This window comes from Sebastes umbrosus, chromosome 1, assembly GCF_015220745.1.
Source record: "Sebastes umbrosus isolate fSebUmb1 chromosome 1, fSebUmb1.pri, whole genome shotgun sequence".
In the NCBI taxonomy this organism is placed as follows: Eukaryota; Metazoa; Chordata; class Actinopteri; order Perciformes; family Sebastidae; genus Sebastes; species Sebastes umbrosus.
The window spans coordinates 9590150-9608648 of record NC_051269.1 but is presented as its reverse complement, the minus strand read 5'-3'; the positions used below and the strand labels follow the sequence as shown (position 1 = coordinate 9608648).

Genomic DNA, 18499 nt, shown 5'->3' with positions numbered 1-18499 from the left:
TTTGACGAGCAAATTCTAGGTTGTGTCTTGAAGGTAACCTGCAAATTGCAAAATCTGATCTGAAATCTGCAAAAACTTGCGAAACCTCTCGCGAGACTCACCGCCCGACGACCTATCCTAACCTTAAACATCCTGCGAGAGTTTCCCCAACTCTCGGGTTACCTTCTAAACAGAACTCAAAATTTGAGGTCACAGTGACCTTGACGTTTGACCACCAAATTCTAATCAGTTCCTCCTCGAGTCCTAGTGGATGTTTGTGCCAAGCCTTCCTGAGATGTCATGTTCAAAATGGACCGGACGGACGGCCGAACAGACAACCGAAAACATAGTGCCTCCAGCCACAGCTGTTGCTGGCGTTGGGGCATAAACATAAGAACCAGAATCCTTACATGTACAGTACAGTAGTGTAAACAGGCAATCCTGTTTTTTTTCTCCCCCCACATAAGCTGTAAAAATTAAATTGTGACTGCTGCTTAAATTGTCCATTTCACTCTCACAGTGATTCATTATACATGCAATGAGATATGTGATTACCATTTTGAGTATCAGCCCCCCCTTCAATCATCCGCCCACCACCCCGCCCACACTCACACATACACACTCACACACTCACCTACACACACACACACACACGAGCACATTGAAGGTCAGTTTTAAAGGACAGGTTTTCTGTTTTAATTCCTAAAACAGAGGAGAGTAACGCTTTACAGTATGTGTGTTTTACCACGGAGATCATCTTTCTGACTCAGTACTCCACATCAAAAGGCAGCATCACTGGCACCTGTTTGGGGTTAAATGCCAAGCCGATGGGCCCGTAGCCAGCGCGCATTTCCATCTTAGTGCTGCTGAAAATAAATGCTAATGGTTCTGCTCACGGTGATGGTGATGAAAACAGTAGCATCTAATCTCTGACATGATGCAGTATTTGCTATTATTTATTTATTATTCATTTTTCACTGAGCTCGGTGGACTTTAAAAAGCCATCTGTCAACTTACCTGTCAGCATCTGTTACTGTGACTGTGCAGCAATTATTATTATGGCATTATTTCCAGCAAACTAAAGAGAGAACGCATTTTAAAGAAAACATTTCATGACACGATATGACAGGAAGATCAAGAGAAACAGGCCGGCTAGCATTCTTTAAATGTGTCATTCCCCGACTATTTTCCTGTCTTTACTCCCGTCGCGTTCTCACATCAAAGAAAATGCTCCATTTCTTTTCCGTGGACTGAACTGGACTCAGCCTCCCTCTCATGTTGCATTCACGTCTTGTTTTTCAGAGAGCAGTTGCAGCATGAAAAAGTACTTTTAAGAGCTACATAATACTGCTTTTCTCCTGCTGCCCACCCTCTGTACCCGCACCTTCCACTTATGTCTATTCTCTCCTCCCGTCACATATTCTGCTTCTATCTGCAGAGGAAATAACTCAAATGGAAGACGGGACGTGCCAGCCGAGTTGCTCGTCATTCATCACAGTCTGTTTGCGGCCGCTGTTATACGCATGCAGTGGGTGAGTCAGCAGCAAACCTGCGCATCTGAGGTAGAGACTGCACCACGACTCGGAGGGTGACTGAGGGGGCATTTGTGGTCTTCAGTAAAGTGGACAGGTGTGCTGCTTTTGGCATGCTGTCAGACATCCTGCTCGGCACGCCTGCCTGCCTTCCCGCCACCTCTGACCCGGTTTCGGCGTGGCCGCCGGAATGCTAATGAGCGCAGTATAGGAGCATTGTCATTGGAGCACGCTCTGAAATGTCATTAGCGACAAGGCCGACCCATGCTAATCGGCAACATCTTAAAAAGGCTGCTTCTGACATTGGTGCTGAATGAGTTGTGATAGCTGATGATTGTTATCTGCTCACGGTGGAGACGCACCCTCCCCGCCGCCGTCGCCGTGCTGCTGCTGCACCTATGAATGCACCGTGACAGAAAGCCCAATCTCACATCCCGCTAAGAGGATTGATAATGCAGCCAAGGGTGAAAAAACATTGGTGGCAAGTTGGTATTTTCTCATTGAATGGTCATAAAGAGCATCAGGCAAAGCCGTTCATGTGATGATTTGGTGAATAAGCGATTTGTCATAGAAAATCCTGCTGATCCAGGCTGGCTTATTCACTAAACAGTTATATAACTTCTGTAAGAAAAAGCCTTCCTGTATCTCACATTGAATTATGTTTGCAAATGAGCGTTACATTTTCATTCCGAACCAGACACCTGTGCAACAAACCAAATAACTTCCTGATGTTATGCACACTCTCTCCATTTCCCTCCCACACGGACATACACATGCATATTGAGTAAATGTTTACCAATTAGCATTTCAAAACAAAAGGGAATATATTAGATGCTTATCGTGTCTCTCTCACAATGGATTGTCATTTGGCTTATTCTGTATCCAGTAAACATGCTGTGCAGTGTACATACTGGTGTGGTACTGTTTAATTCACCACAGCGTTGTTAGTGTAGTGTTGGGGGTTACACGCCTGCTCAAGGGAACAATGGCAAAGTCAGTTAACATCTAATCAGCCGCCCACCAGCTGCGCACCACCATCCAATACGAGTACATTTCTGAATTTATACCCAAGCAAAAACTTTTCTCAACACCGTAAGGTGCTTTCAGAGAGTGAGAAGTTACTGCTGCATCTGTTCTTCATAACAATTTAAAGATATTTTACTGAAGAAAAGGAGAAAACAAACATCAACAAACCACGAGGATCAAGTGGGGTGTACATTTCTCAGTCTGCTGTCTTTATGCCTAGATCGTCCTTAGCTTTATCCAGATCCAGATACAGTATGATGTTATCCTCAAGGTCACCACAATATCCTTCAGGGAAAACAACATTTTTTTTCATCACAAATGTAGGTGTTAGGTGTATTTTGAGTGGGGGCAGCATGGATGTACAAAGAGAACTGGATACAGCGTTGGAGGCGGGCTCCCGTTCATTTCTATGAGAGTTGCTCAGTGGTGCATGAAGCCAAAATGGCTCGACTGCCGAGTGATAAAGTACCCATATCTTACAGTAATCTTTGCATTTTACAACTTTTAGGACCTAATGATTTAAATAAGGGCTATTCAAGTGCTCATATTGTGAAGTTGATTTACGTATAAAAAAAAAAATATCCGCTGAGTTACAGACGTCTCTTTCCCAATGTAAGTCTGCGGGAAAAAGTATTTTTGGGCCCAATGTCATCCCGTGACGGACACAGAAGTTGTAGTACCGCCGTTTGGCCACTACGAAAATTTGCTTTAAAGCCCGGCGCACTTCCTTAGAGCTTGGGGGGCAGCGCTGCTGCTGCTACTAGCTACATCTGATCCTACAACAAGCCAACACATTCTCATCCCAACTCGTCACATACTGACCCTTAAGTCAGGACCCCTTGACGTCACTTTCTAACGCACTGGGTAGCCCAGCGCGTTAAACTGTGACGCTCCACTGCGGTCGCAGTTAACACGTGGTTAACATTGTGAATTCAAACAAAAACACTTAAATTTAGGCAACAAAACCCCTTAGTTAGGTTTAGGAAAAAAACATGTTGGTTTCACATGGGACACGAACTGTGGTATCCTGGATCAAAGCCCTTTGTTTGTTGGGCCCGTTCACCACCCTTCTTGCCCGCCCTATGTGTGTTTTCTCGCTCTTTAAACTACGTCACCACACTCCCCGACCTTCTTCTCTAAGCGTTTAATATTGACATGGATGGATTTACATTGTAATTACTTGAAAGCCCGGAGTGCCTCATACAGACGCTAAAGGGTGCCTTGCGTGCGTCGGTATCACACGCCAAGGGGTGTGATACAGACGCTAAAGGGTGCCTTGCGTGCGTCGGTATCACACGCCAAGGGGTGTGATAGAGCGTCGGTATTTGATGCCCTTGGAAAGCTACGGTTACTGCTATCCACCTACTCTCAATCTCGTCATGTAGCCAAATAGTGGGTTGTTGTTTAAAATAGAGGATATGGTAAGCAAGTTGACACAATTATTACCTCCAAGGCCCTTGAGGTATTGTTTTCACCGGCGTTGGTTTGTTGGTTTGTTGGTTTATATGTCTGTCTGTCTGTTATCAGGATTACTCCAAAAATTCACGATGGATTTGAATGAAATTTTTTGGAGGGGAGAATTCCGATCAGCCTGAGCATTAAGATCACAGGGTATAACACATGGGCAGTGTAACTGATGACGCGTTGATGACGCGTGACCACGTCTTCTTCCTCCTTCTGAGAGATACGTGTGTGGACGTGTGGCGAGACTCCGAGGTGCGGGAGCTGCTGGCCGTCCGCGGTGAGAAAGAAAAAAGTGGTAGATGACGGGATGTTAAATGGGGATGGGATTGTTAAAGTCAGGCACCTTGGCGGAGGTTTGCGCTCTCCGAGTGCCATTCAAGTTATTGTTATTGTTATTATTTTTATTCATAGTGACAGCAACTGGTAGCTGAACATGTTTTTCTACAAAAAGTTCTTTTAATTCGCCAAAAAAAGTCAATCTACTCATATGTTAAATCTTGTCCAGATAAAGCCGTACAGCTGCTTTTGCTCACCAAAAATAGAGTCTAAAAAATGGCAAAGTTGTGTTATAAATCAAAAAATATGAGCAAGCATTCAATGCAAGTTTTTGGTACTTTTTTGATACTACAGTTTTCAATTTTCAGTGCTAATGCAGCCCATTATTGCTAGGAATTACAGACATAACCACAATCTTTTCATAACCTTAGCCGCACCAGATCCCATGCACAGATAATGTAGAACGTGAGTGTTTTAAAAACATTAACACTGGAGGTAAAATAAATTAAGTAAGTAATTAAGTCACTGAACAGGGTTTTTGTCTGATATTGAGATTCATTCTCTCTCAATCTTGTTCAGTGATACAAGTACATTTCAGTCAGCACCAATACTGAGGCTGAATACCCAGCCCTCCCATGCAACTTTGAAAACAGTTTAAAAAGTTAAGAATTAGGACACTCGATGCAGGAAACGCTGGTGTTTTTATTATTCAGTATGCCAATGACAAGCAGTGGCTGCTGCAGCACAGGTGTGGACACATAATATACTTAAACAAGTCGCTAGTGAAGGTCAAAGTCATTACTGTAGCTAACAATTAATGCTAAGGTGAAGAAGAGGATACCGGCAGGCCCATATATTATTTTATGCATACCAATCAGCTAGTAATGGGGGGCCTTCAGTGCCCTTTCACTCAAGCAGAACATTAGTCGCAGTGTTAAATTATTTCTCATACTGGTTGTGTTGATGCTCATATAAATGGAGTGTTTGGCTCTTTAATTGAGAAAAGCAGCGCCTGCTATTTCCCTCCAGATAAGGCTGGGCTGAAAACAGTGACCTGTCCTAATGAATCCCAAACACACAATCAAACACCTTGAAATGTCTACTTGGAAACCATCACCATGACTTTTTTTTTGTTGAGCTTATTAAATTCATGTAACCTCGACTCCTCATCTCGTCGGCACAATAAGTGGGATACATGTGAATAATTAAATGTAATAAAAATGTTACCGTTTTTTATGACAGTTACAGAATCTCAACCACTGAGAGGAAAGAAAACTGCAGAAATATATTTATTACCAGTAATAGAAAATGGACTTACTTTGTTGTTGTGCAGACAGCTACAATTACCAACATCCGAATTTACATTGATGGCCCATTATACTGCAATTACCACTACAGCATCATGCCATAACTTAAAGTAATGATCTAAATCTGCCAGCTGCACTTACAGCTTCTCCTCTCTGACTCATTGTATCCGTGACCAGATTTTAATGTTCAAAGCAGCCGATAAATACTGACATGTTTATATAAAATGGGCTTAAAACACGTTCTACCGATCCTACGCTTCCTCGCTGTCGTGGGTATAATCATGCTTGCATATGACCGGGCACATACAGAGAAAACCAGCCTCCATCTGCTGCTTTAGGAAACGAACACAAGCTGTTTTCAGCTCAACACATCTAACCGAGACACCTGTTACTGTGACAGACTTAGGCTCCTCTCGGCAGCTTGCACAATATTATAAATTAGCTTCCTGCTGCCTCCGCTAAATATAATAGTCTACATCAAGTTTAGCAAGGAAAATTGCTCTACTCCTTCATGCTACCATGATTTTAAGTGATTGTGACCTTTACAGAAAATAACTTGTCATTTAGATTTTGTTAGCAACAAACTTTTTCCCATTTTCTCCTGCTGTGTTCTCACGGACACAAAATAAAAGTCTAGGGTTATACTATTAGCTCCCAGTGAGAACTGATGGAACAACATGAGGACAGTTTGACATTATTACCATGCACGAAAGCTATTTGCAGCCCCAAATCACTTTTACCTCGAATGAAACTGCAAACATTATGTCATCCATCAGCTTTACCTTTCTGTGGAAAACAGCCATTGTGTGGCAACAGCTTTTAGAGTTCATTCTGCCTACTGTATCACATCACTGCTAATAAACCACATCAAGTGATGTTAGCAATTAGTTTAATAACCCTCACTGAGGCTAAAAGAGGACAAAAAACCATGCGTCATCAAAGGCAGAACAAATGTCTATGAACAGCTTTTATCTAGAGGTTGTTTAATGCCGAATTCACACGGTTATTGGCGAACTGCAGCTCGCCGTGATGATTACAGTTTTCTGTGGCTGGGAGGCGTATTCATGTGTTTCAGGCAGGAATAAATTCTTTGTAATATAGGTCAACATGTCACAGGTGTCACTTTGAGAAAATATACTTTGTTGCCAAGAGAAGATTGATACCACTCGCATGTCTGTATGGTAAATGTGTAGCTGGAGCCAGTTAGCTTATAGCTTGGCCTAAAGACTAGAAACAGGGAGAAACCGCTAGCCTGGCTCTTTCTAAAGGGAACAAAATCCCCCCACCAGCACCTCCAAAGCTCACTAGTTTACACGTTATTTCTTGTTTTTTTAAAAGTCCCATATTGTAAAAAGTGAGATTTCCATGTCTTTTATGTTATAAAGCAGGTTTAAGTGCTTTATAAATACTGTGAAAGTATTGAAGCGCTCAATATACAGAGAAGTACACACAGCCGTATTCAGAAATTGTGCGTTTGAAACAAGCCATTAGGATTTCTGTCCATTTGTGATGTCACAAATATAAAATATATAGATCGTTATACGGTTTTAAACGTAAACATTCTAAATGTGTCCCAGTTTATTCCTGGTTGCAGTGTATGTAAATAACATCAGCTAACAGGAAGTAAACATGGACCCAAACTGTTGCCAGGCAACAAAATTCTGTTGCAATTCCGTTGAAATGCACTAAAACAGAGCATTTCAGACAGAGGGTAAATACAGGTATATTCAAACAGACAGTACGAGGAAAATAAAGTTTTTTTTTTAACATTACAGCATGTAAACATGTTCTAGTAGAAACGCAAAATACAAGTATGAACCTGAAAATGAACACGATATGGGACCTTTAATACTTACAAAAACCAAAGTGCAAACTTAATTTCGATGGAAAGTTGTGTGCTGGACTGTTTCTTTGCCGGGACAAGTAATTTCCTGGAGTTTCCACTTGCTAGCCTGGCAACTGGTCCCGGCCAAAAAATAGTAACTCTTGTAACCAGTGGGGAACCCCCGGGTTTGAAAAGTGAAGCCAATACATAAGTACCTTAAACTTGCCTATCTTTCTAATAGCCAGCAGGGGGCGACTCCTCTGGTTGCAAAAATAAATCAGATTGTGTAGAAGTCTTTGAGAAAATGACCTTACTTCTCACTTGATTTATTACCTCAGTGAACATTTTAAACATGAGTTTATGGTCTCAATCACTAGTTTCAGGCAGGGGCGAACTGCAGGTCGGCTTGATAATTACAGTTTTCTGTGGCTGGGAGGTGTATTCATGTGTTTCAGGCAGGAAGAAATTCTTTGTAATATAGGTCAAAATGTCACAGATCAAATACACTAAAAGGTAACACAGTTAAAGGAATAGTTTTACATTTTGGGAAACATACACTTTATTGCCAAGAGAAGATCAAAACCACTCGCGTGTCTGTACGGTTAATTCGTAGATGTGTAGATTAACAAGAGGATTTAAGTGTGGATAATGTCGGGGTGCCGCGTCGTCCTGAATGGGTTTATTTCACAACAATGACCCGCTAGCTGTACATTATCCCGCTTATTACACGACATAAAAACGATCCTCCATAGTCCGACATCAAACCTGCGCTCATAGCAACAGTCTGATATAACATAGCAACGGTCTGCTATAAAGAAATAACAGACCGCAGAAAGCCGGGACTGACCAATAAGAATTGAGTATTCAACAAAGCCGTGTAATAATGTTGAAATAATGTTAATGTTTTTTTTTATTCACCACATTTCTCATTAGTTTCTGTTGTTTAAGTGAAAAATGCAAGTTAAAACTGCAATAACTAATTTTTGTTGGCCAGTGGGAATAAGTTCTGAACAAAGCATTATTAGCAAACAGTTTCTTATTTATACAGTACATCCATTAGTTACAGAGCTAGTCGTGTTTCTGGCAACCGGATGATTAAAAGTCCAGTATTCAGTCTCTTTTAGCCCTGGTTTTGGTCTCCACCAGCTCCTGAGGGAAATATCTGGTTCTTTAGCTGCTAAATGCTCCACTATGTTCACCAGCTATAGTCTCTAACTGTGTCTGTCTGCCGTTTGGGACTGATCAGGTGAAGCATAGTGGATTTATCTGAGCTTTTTCACTGAAATCAGCCGGCTACCATGGCCGAAAACATGCCTATGAGAGCGGTGAGAGTGAACCAAAACAGTCAATTTGTGGTTAAACAATGAGCTGAAACTCGCTATAAAGCTCTGCAAAGACGAGGGGAGCGGCAGATTCAGGGGATCATTCTCAAAACGAGCGAACCCTTTCACATTGCTAACCTGAATCTTATATCCTTGCCAGCATCAGAGCACTCTTGTGACTTTATTGTTCCCAAATTAATCATGGGCCATTTTTCACAACAGAGCATTTGACCTGTCATAAAAGGTACATTGATGACTCTGTTGTAGTCATTACCGCAATGCAATGGTGCAGTTAATTATAACTTACAGCTGTGTTGACAAGTCAAGTGAAAAAGGTCTGCCCTCCACGTCCACCCTGTCCTGCAGTGCAGTGGACAGCGTGGCACTAAAGGCATGTAGACGGGCGCGGCAGGATCAGTGGTGGACAGTGAGATGGTGCAGTAGCCTGGAGATATAGACAGCCAGGCCTGTAGCAATGCTTAAATAAGTAACCGACTAAATTATAGAGAGAATGTGTCTGCAGTGAAAACATCCAGCTAATTAAGCTGTGGGTGTTGTGTGGCACTAAATGAGCAGGCTAAAGGGTCTAAATATAAGGCTGCGTTATGCTTCTGTTTTTCCTCATAGAGTACAGTATGTGATTATATTTGAAGCACAGGGAGCAAAGCAGGGAATCAAAGTGTTTGTGTCTGTCATTTGAACCCTGGCACAGAGATGAACTGCCCATTGTATCTTAAAGCGATAGCAGACAGGACCGCAGCGGGGCCTCTGTCTGGTACTTTACTTTACTCGGTCTCAGGTGATTTCTGTCATGTCTTTTTTTGCCTAAACTGGTGCCAATTAGGGGATTTTTTCTTCAGACAGATGACAGATCCAAGTAACATGAGAGGAAAAATAAGTTTTTATTTGCAATTTGGAAACTTTTGCACCCACGACAGAAAAATAATGGATGGTATATGTCAAAGATATTTTTCAAATTTAAAGCATATAGCAGCATAACATTGATGTAAGGGCAGTTAGTGCTCTGACTTGTTCAGTAAAATGGGAAACAAATGTGTACAACCTGGATGCAGTGGGTTTAGCTGAGATCATTTACACACTACTGAACAAAGCGGGCAGCTGTGGCTCAGAGGGTAGAGCAGGTCGTCCACCAATCGGAGAGTCGGAGGTTCGATCCCTGGCTCCTCCAGTCACATGTCGAAGTGCCCTTGAGCAAGGACACTTGAGCAAGGACACTTAACCACCAAAGGCTGCGCCATCGGTGTGTGTGTCCTGATGGGCAGGTTGGCACCTTGCATGGCAGCCTCTGCCATCAGTGTATGAATGTGTGTGTGAATGGGTGAATGCTGATATGTAGTGTAAAGCGCTTTGAGTGGAAGACGAGAAAAGCTCTTTGAGTGGTTGGACTGCAAGTCCATTTACCATTTGAGGCATGGTGTCCAATACAAAGCTGAAGGAGTCTGATTTTTTTGGCTTTATTTTCAAACAAGTAAAAAGAAAAATGTATTTATGCTAAAGTTGCTGTAGCTTTACTCTGATGTTCTGCTTGAATGGCTTCTCAGGTCAAATACACTGAGGGAACACAGTTAGAGAAATTGTTTGACATTTGGGGAAATACACACTTTGTTGCTAAGAGAGGGTCGATACCACTCGCATGTCTGTACAGTAAATGTGTAGCTGGAGCCAGTTAGCTTATAGCTTAGCATAATGTCTAGAAACGGGGAGAAACAGCGAGCCTGGCTCTGTCCAAAGGGAACAAAATCTCCCCAACCAGCACCTCCAAAGTTTACTAATTAACAAGTTATTTCTTGTTTGTTTAATCCTCACAAAAAACAAAGTGTCTTAATGGCACTTCACTTCGCTGAAGGTTGCGTGCTGGACTATTGCTTTGCCAGGACAAATCATTTTCTGGAGTTTCCGCTGGTTGACTGGCAACTGGTCCCGGCCAAAAAATACTAACTCATGTAACCAGTGGGCGACCTCTGGGTCTGAGGAGTGAAGCCGATGCTTAAGTGCCTTAAACTTGCATCCTTTCTAACAGCCAGCAGGGGGCGACTCCTCTGGTTGCTAAAAGAAGTCTGATAGTATAGAAGTCTATGAGAAAATGAGCCTACTTCTCACTTGATTTATTACCTCTGAAAACATTGTAAATATGAGTTTTGGACGGCCAAAATGTTGAACTCGAGGCTTCAAAACGGCAGTCCACAAACCAATGGGTGACGTGACGGTGACTACGTCCCCTTTATATTTACAGTTTAAGCTCGTAACTCTCAACTTGCTGCAAAAGCGACTAAGCGTATTTAAATATAACTATATCTCTAGCAACAACGATAAATTACCATTTAGTCCAGACAGCGAATGCAGCTTTCAGTTAAGAAAACTTTCAGTCATTGTCTTTCATAATTGAAGAAGTTTTACAAAGTGCCAGTTTACAGTAAGAAAACAATGGTAAAATCCCAACAAAAGAGAACACCACACAGTTCAGTCAGATTTTATCTCTCGAGTGATTTGTTTTGTTTTTCCCGTAAACTGCGTTGAATCTACCCATTCTCATCAGTGACTGACAGGATTATGCAACAGTAGCCTTGCAGAGATAAACTACCTTATTATAGTGTTGATGTTGATATTATGTTTGACCATAACTGTGCAGCATCTGTTTTCCTTGTGAAGGTCTAAGCATATATGAAAGAATACGTGTATCTACTGCATATCATGCAGCAAACAGATTAGCATGTATTCCAAATATCTTGAAGTGATAGTAAGATTAAATAAAGAAAATAAAAGTAAAATGCTTGCAACGTTACTTATTTTGGAGCTGTTCCATATGACAGTGGTCCAACTTTTCACTTATCCTGCAGGAGACAGTTTTGAGTTTGGTAATGAGCTACTTTTCTTACTTTCTAAGGCTTTTTGGGCAGATAATTGTTACATCCAATTCAGGGACACAAACCTTAACCTCATCCCTGTTGTTTGCTTGAACAATAGACTCATTAATGTTTAATAATCATGTTTAATTTTCCAGAGAGACACTTAGCTTTTTAAAAGTCAATAGAATAAGTTTCTTCGGAGAAACCTTTTATCATCAGGCCAATTCCTCAGCTTTGATGTGAGATAAAGCAATTGAGAATCACATTAATACCAAAACATGGTCGGGACGATTTATCTCAACCAGCTAATGAGCCTGGGAATGTTTCCAGTGTGCATAATCAAATGCGGAGGAAAATACAATACATGATTAGCATATAACAAATAAACACTAAAACAAATCCTCCAGCGCTGGTACAAAGGAACAGGTAGACTGTGGCGGAGCTGGAAAGATTATAGAGGATTTAACTGGGCACGTAACGATACAAATGTGTCTCTCGTCGATATTTATCGTCATTTTCTTAATAAAAGCAAAAAGAAAACAGCTTATACAGTAAGAATATCTTGGCATTCACTTTAGTGGGTGTTTGTTTATAAATGCATTCGCTGTTTTACTACTGTTTCTTTCATTCAGCCAAGCTGACAAGGTTCACAGGACGACCAAATGAGAAAACAAATGAGTCAGTTTAATACAACTTGGGTCTTATTTTCATGGCTTTAATTAAAGACATCTAGGAATGTGGCAATATCACTAAAAGGAAGTCAGAGAGGGTAAGTTTCTCTGTCCTTGGTGTGTCCACACAGGGAAGGCTTCTCTCAGCGTAATGACATCTTCACAAAACCACTTCACCAGTGCATAGCTCTCTCTTTTTTCCAGTGGTGGGAGAAGCACTCGGATCATTTACTTTAGTAAAAGCAGCCAAATCTATTCAAAATCTTTTCAAAATCTATTCAAAATCTTACTCAAGCAAAAGTCTTGACTTGGGACTTGTTACTCCTGACTTGGGACTTGATTCGAAACTTGTCAATCTTGATTAGGGATTTGATTTGGGACTTGTCTGTCTTGACTTGGAACTTGACTCGGGACTTGTCTGTCTTGACTTGGGACTTGACCCTGGACTTGTCTGTCTTGACTTGGGACTTGATTCTGGACTTGTCTGTCTTGACTTGGGACTTGATTCTGGACTTGTCTGTCTTGACTTGGGACTTGATTCGAGACTTGTCAATCTTGATTAGGGACTTGATTCGGGACTTGTCTGTCTTGACTTGGGACTTGATTCAGGACTTGTCTGTCTTGACTTGGATCTTGACTCGGGACTTGTCTGTCTTGACTTGGGACTTAATTCGGGACTTGTCTGTCTTGACTTGAGACTTGATTCAAGACTTGTCTGTCTTGACTTGAGACTTGATTCGGGACTTGTCTGTCTTGACTTGGAAATTGATTCGGGACTTGTCTGTCTTGACTTGGGACTTGAATCGGGACTTGTCTGTCTTGACTTGGATCTTGACTCGGGACTTGTCTGTCTTGACTTGGGACTTAATTCGGGACTTGTCTGTCTTGACTTGAGACTTGATTCAAGACTTGTCTGTATTGACTTGAGACTTGATTCGGGACTTGTCTGTCTTGACTTGGAAATTGATTCGGGACTTGTCTGTCTTGACTTGGGACTTGAATCGGGACTTGTCTGTCTTGACTTGGAACTTGACTTGGGACTTGTCGGTCTTGACTTAGGACTTGATTCAAGACTTGTCCGTCTTGACTTGGGACTTGATTCGGGACTTGTCCGTCTTGACTTGGGACTTGATTCGGGACCTGTCTGTCTTGACTTGGGACTTGATTTGGGACTTGTCTGTCTTGACTTGAGACTTGATTCGGGACTTGAAAATTCAAGTCATAACAAACTGGAATAATCCTTTAAAATATCCACTGGATAGGAATTAGTGTGTCTTCTCTGATGAGTCTTTATTTGAGTTTTTAAATACATCAACATGTTGATTATCTCACAAGGAAAAGCTTGAAACGCGTCGGTTCCGAAACAGTTTCCACAGGATCATGCTAAACCAAAGAAATTATGTGACCTCGCTCATTAATCATCATCATCATTAGTGCCTCACGCGTGTCACACACTTAGTGTTGTGCAGTCACAGCATAGGCTTTTATGTAGGCCGTCAAATCACAGCTAACTGCCCGTTAAAGTGAGAAAACACTCCCAAGATATAGTAATGATTAGATTAGTAGCCGACTAAATTACAGAGGAAATGTGTCTTTCAGCCGAGCTTCAAAAAGATGCTGTGAAAACATTCAGAATTGCAAATGATAGTGACAGAGCTAATTAAGCGGTGGGTGTTTGTGTGGCGCTAAACGAGCTGGCTAAAGGGCCTAAATATAAGGCTGCGGTTATGTTGCTGTCATCGGTGCACATTGTGTGATTATCTAAAACAGAGAAAAACAAATTAAAGGGTTTGTGTCTGTCGTTTGAATCAACCTGCCTCAGACTTTTCACTATTCATCTCGTGGCTGGGGCATGAGCAGGATAAATCTGTTGTTAATTCTTCTGTTTCTCCCGTTGATTAAAAAATTGGACGTGTGATAAATCGAAAATATTACCCCAGTGATTTATATCTCCCTCCACATTATTGATGCACAATTTGTATATGAAACAAGAGCAAGATTAACGACCCTTGACAGTGAAATATTAGATGATCCAGATGCAAATACACTGTACGTCTGTGGCCGCTTTTTTTTTTTTGTAATTCAATTCAAGGGCAGAAATTAGACTTGCAAAACTTCACCCATGCACAGGGAAATTACACCGAGATGTAGCCTTGCTGTTAGTGGCAAACAACAGGGAAATGAAACATGCACCACCAAAAAGAAGGGACCATCAATCTAATGGGTTTCTGTTGCAAATTCTCTGTGTTTCAGTACTGCCAGCTCTCACTGGGGGATAGTCGACAGTGGAATAGCTTTCAGACACTTCAGCACGCACGCAGGCAGGAGGACTGCAGCTCTCCAGATCCCACGCAACAAGCATTATTGCATGTAAAACTGTGAATGTCATTTTTACTTTTCTATAGAAAGAATAACAGCTTGAAATACTGAGGAATCCAGTAAAAGCCAAATCAGCTTCATTAGACGTCGGTAATAGCCTCACTTAGTGATCGCAGCCACAGTGGCAAGCATTAACTCTGCTCATTAAGGAGGTTTGAGCCTTACTGTGAGCAACACATGCCAGCATGAGATAAATGGCACATTATGACCCACTCATTTATGACATTTCTGTACTACACAGTAATTATTTTTTATCCTTAACCCTATTATTGTCATTCTTCACATTGTGTTGCGGACATTTCACTTGGTATTTGTTTAGCGGCGTCACCGCGAGTAACCTGAGGCATGGCTCGTGTTCTTCTTTTTTAATTCCGTGCAAAAATGGAGCTGGAGAAGCCAAGCTCTTCCTGTGTGTGTGCATTCATTTGTGCTGGAAAAGAAAGAAAGTGGAGGGTTGGATGACAAATTTGGCGGAGGGAACGTGATTACCGAGACACTGGCAGCAACGGGTGTCACTTCTGTAAAGCTTCAAAATGCAGCCATCCTTTTTTTTTTTTTTTTTTAAACTTCCTAACAACTAGTGCAAGAAAGAGGAGAATGAGTTTGAGCTGCTCACAAATTATGACTGATAGTAATACATGAAGGTACCGTTTGACCTTCTTACGAGTTCAGTAGATGGCTCCGTGCAGTCACGTCACGTCACGCAAAGATGAAAGTCCAATAACCTTTGCATCATCCTTGCTCTCAGCTACAGAGAGACGTCTGGGAATGAGATATCTGGGGGAAAGTGTGGGCTGATGAGTGAAAAAAATTCTACCACAACTTGTACAACCAGTGTTGATAAAACAGATAGTAAAACATTAGGAGGCGGCAGGGCTGCAGACCTGTAGGCTATAGCCTGGATCTAGATCTGTGTGTCTAGCTACTAAACTAAATCCCCTGTTAATTGTCATTACTTGACTATGGAGTATTAGGTTAAGTAGTAAGCTGATTATTAGGCTCACAATATCACAAGTGTTCATGTTGGTGGGTCAACTTACCGAGAGCGAGCCAATGATTGTTTCCCTGCTTGTGTTTTGCTGAAGACTGTTAAAGGCTGGCCAACAATAAAAGATTTTTCAAATCTTAACAGATTTTCATAATGTGAGAGACCCCACACATAACGACATGTTATGTTAAATTTAACAGTTTTGTTCCTATAGTGTGTGGAGAGCATTGATATGGATAGAACAGCACACCACATATTAACAGATTCATTCATGAACAACAAGAGTCCCCCACTAAAAAAACGGAAATATCGTGACATCTCGTGATCAGACGTGACTTTAGTGTAAACAAACATGGCGGGCGACCACTACTACGTTTGTACAGTGAAAATTAAACTGAACGTCATGAACAGGGGACACGAACGAACCGATTGTAACGTGAAAGTGAAACTCAACGCACAGGACACGAACAACGGTCTCCTGGATGGAAGCCTTCTGTTTGTTGGACCCTTCTACCACCCTTCCTTCCCACCCGGTGTGTCTCTTTTCGCTATTTAAACTACGTCACTTGCTCTGACTGAATGCAAAAACGTCGACATTCAGCGTATCCTTGGTTTGCAGAAATGTCCAATGTCAACATTTTTTAATGGCAACTGGGTTGGAAACGACGTCAACAAAGTCCCCCAACCTTAACCTAGTAGTCATTTTAACCCAAACCACAATATTTGCAATGCTGAACCTTACAGTCATTTCTTTGCCTAAACCTAACCAAACCTTAAAGGAACTCTCTGTAAGAATCAGAAATTGCTTGTTAATAGTGAAACCTGTGGCCGTTAAGTCAACGACAGTCAGCGTCCTGTTGCTCGCACAACCGACACACAAGACTAAACGTGATTGACAAGCATCATGTTGATTAATGTTAGCAACATTAGCAGCTAAAACCACAATATCACTGTATATTTCACATGCTTGGCAGTAATGTTAGCTTAGCAAACGTAGGTCCCTCAATGAATCGAAGAACCGGCCGATGTTGATCCTATAGTTAAATTTTCCTGCTTCAGCCTCCCGACCGTGGTCAGAAAGAACAAGGGAGACACCGTAGTTTTGGTCTCCTGGGCTGAAGTCGATAACGTTACTCGCTCTGGAGTTAACCCCCGTCGCTCCACTCAGCAGCAGGGAAACAAGACACGTTTCTGCACAAACTGCATCTTCCACCCTACATTCCCTTGATATTCTCAAAGCTAAACTAACTATCTTCTGCTCCGCTGCTCGCTCGTTTTCTCACCCACTTGCCACCGCTCTCTCTCTCTCTTGCTTCAACACTCACTTCCCACGTCAATACACACTCTTCGCACTGGCTCTACTATTCTCCCACAATACTAGTTTTCCTCCGACAGTTGGTCACGTTCCTGTTTTGCAAGACAGGCTTCACTAGATACAACTGTTTTTTTGCTTCTGTGGAGTTTGTGTTGCAGTCTGAGTTTTGGTGGGGGCTGATCGTTTGTTGGCGTTAGAGGACTCCATGAACATTAGCTATGGTTACACACTGTTAGCCCTGAAGGCACTCGCTAACTTGCATGACGTCACATACATTGGATTTTCCCGGAAAAACGCCCCGCATTCTTCACATTAAAAGCAATCGCGGAAGGTGTAATTTTTTTTTGGTTAGGTTACAAACTGTTCACACATTGGCAATACAAAATGATTAAACCACGTTTATATTTACGTGTAAAAATATACATACAGTCCCTTTAATTATATCGTTGTCACATCATAAAACAGATTTATTTTCCAACTGTGATTGGTAATAGTTTTTGAAGGCACAGACGAATGATTTCAACCCTCCTGAGGGGCAGGACTTCATCGCACAGCTTGTCCCGATACACACACAATAGCCACATTTATGATAAGTATCCCAGTTTGAAATAAAGCGGAAATGTCCTTCAACTACCCAACGTGACATAGGTGCGGTAATCAGCCAGACAACAATTTAGCTGTATTCAAAGAGGAAACTAAAGCCTCCTCCTTTCCATCCTGCTGCCAGCAAAAGCAGCGATTGTTTTCACCTCCAATTATGTCAACCCCCGTGGCAGAATAATCACTGGGAGGGGTGTCAGTGTTGCTTCACAATGCATATCATAATGCCTCGATGGAAGTGTGATCACCATGACAATTCTTTGCAGAATGAGAAATGAAGTGTATACGGCTACTAAAATGCTGTGCCGTTATAGTTTCATCCTGTTCAGAAACGTGTTTGCCACTTTTAAAACAAACCCATCTAAGAAGCATTATTCTCAGTACTATTTGGGCAGTGAGTTCCTTTCAGTCGGGGCTCCATTACTATGACTTTCTGTCAGCGTCCAGCTTTGAATTCACTGCGAACGGTTTAAATGATGTCACCACCCACAGTCCCGCTGAGCTAATTTGACAGTACTGAATAGAGAGGACATGAGCTCGACTGTGGTGAAAACATTTATCTTCACAATTCAAAACTAATGAGAAGAAGTTTGGAAATAGAACAGAAATCACTGTACGTACCGAACAATCAGCAATCTCTTGATGTTAGGGTGATTGCTTCTGCCTGTACTGTACAGCTGCTGTTGGTGTCCGATGGATTTGATGGAGAAAAAAAAAGGGAGATTTTATTTCATATGCACAAACGTTTTACACATTTATCCAAACAAAGAAACTGTCAGCTGTTCAAAAACAGTGTTTTATTTGATGTGGCTCAGAATGTAACATCTGGCATCATATGAGTTGGAACACATTTCTTGATTTTTGCTCCAAACGTGCTAAAGGGTGCATCTTTAGTCATTTGGTCTCATTTGCAGACAAAACAGCTTTATACTCTTCGTAAATAAGCGA

The 18499-nt window shown here is 41.7% G+C and overlaps 1 long non-coding RNA gene across 1 annotated transcript; it reads right to left on the bottom strand.

Annotated features, from left to right (window-relative positions):
* Positions 1 to 598: 598 nt before the first annotated feature.
* Positions 599 to 17068, bottom strand: LOC119493359. Its single transcript, XR_005207950.1, has 3 exons — positions 16931 to 17068; positions 14083 to 14086; positions 599 to 608 (listed from the first exon to the last, which is right to left on the bottom strand). It is a non-coding gene; the product is annotated as an uncharacterized LOC119493359 (long non-coding RNA).
* Between the last annotated feature and the right edge of the window lie 1431 nt (positions 17069 to 18499).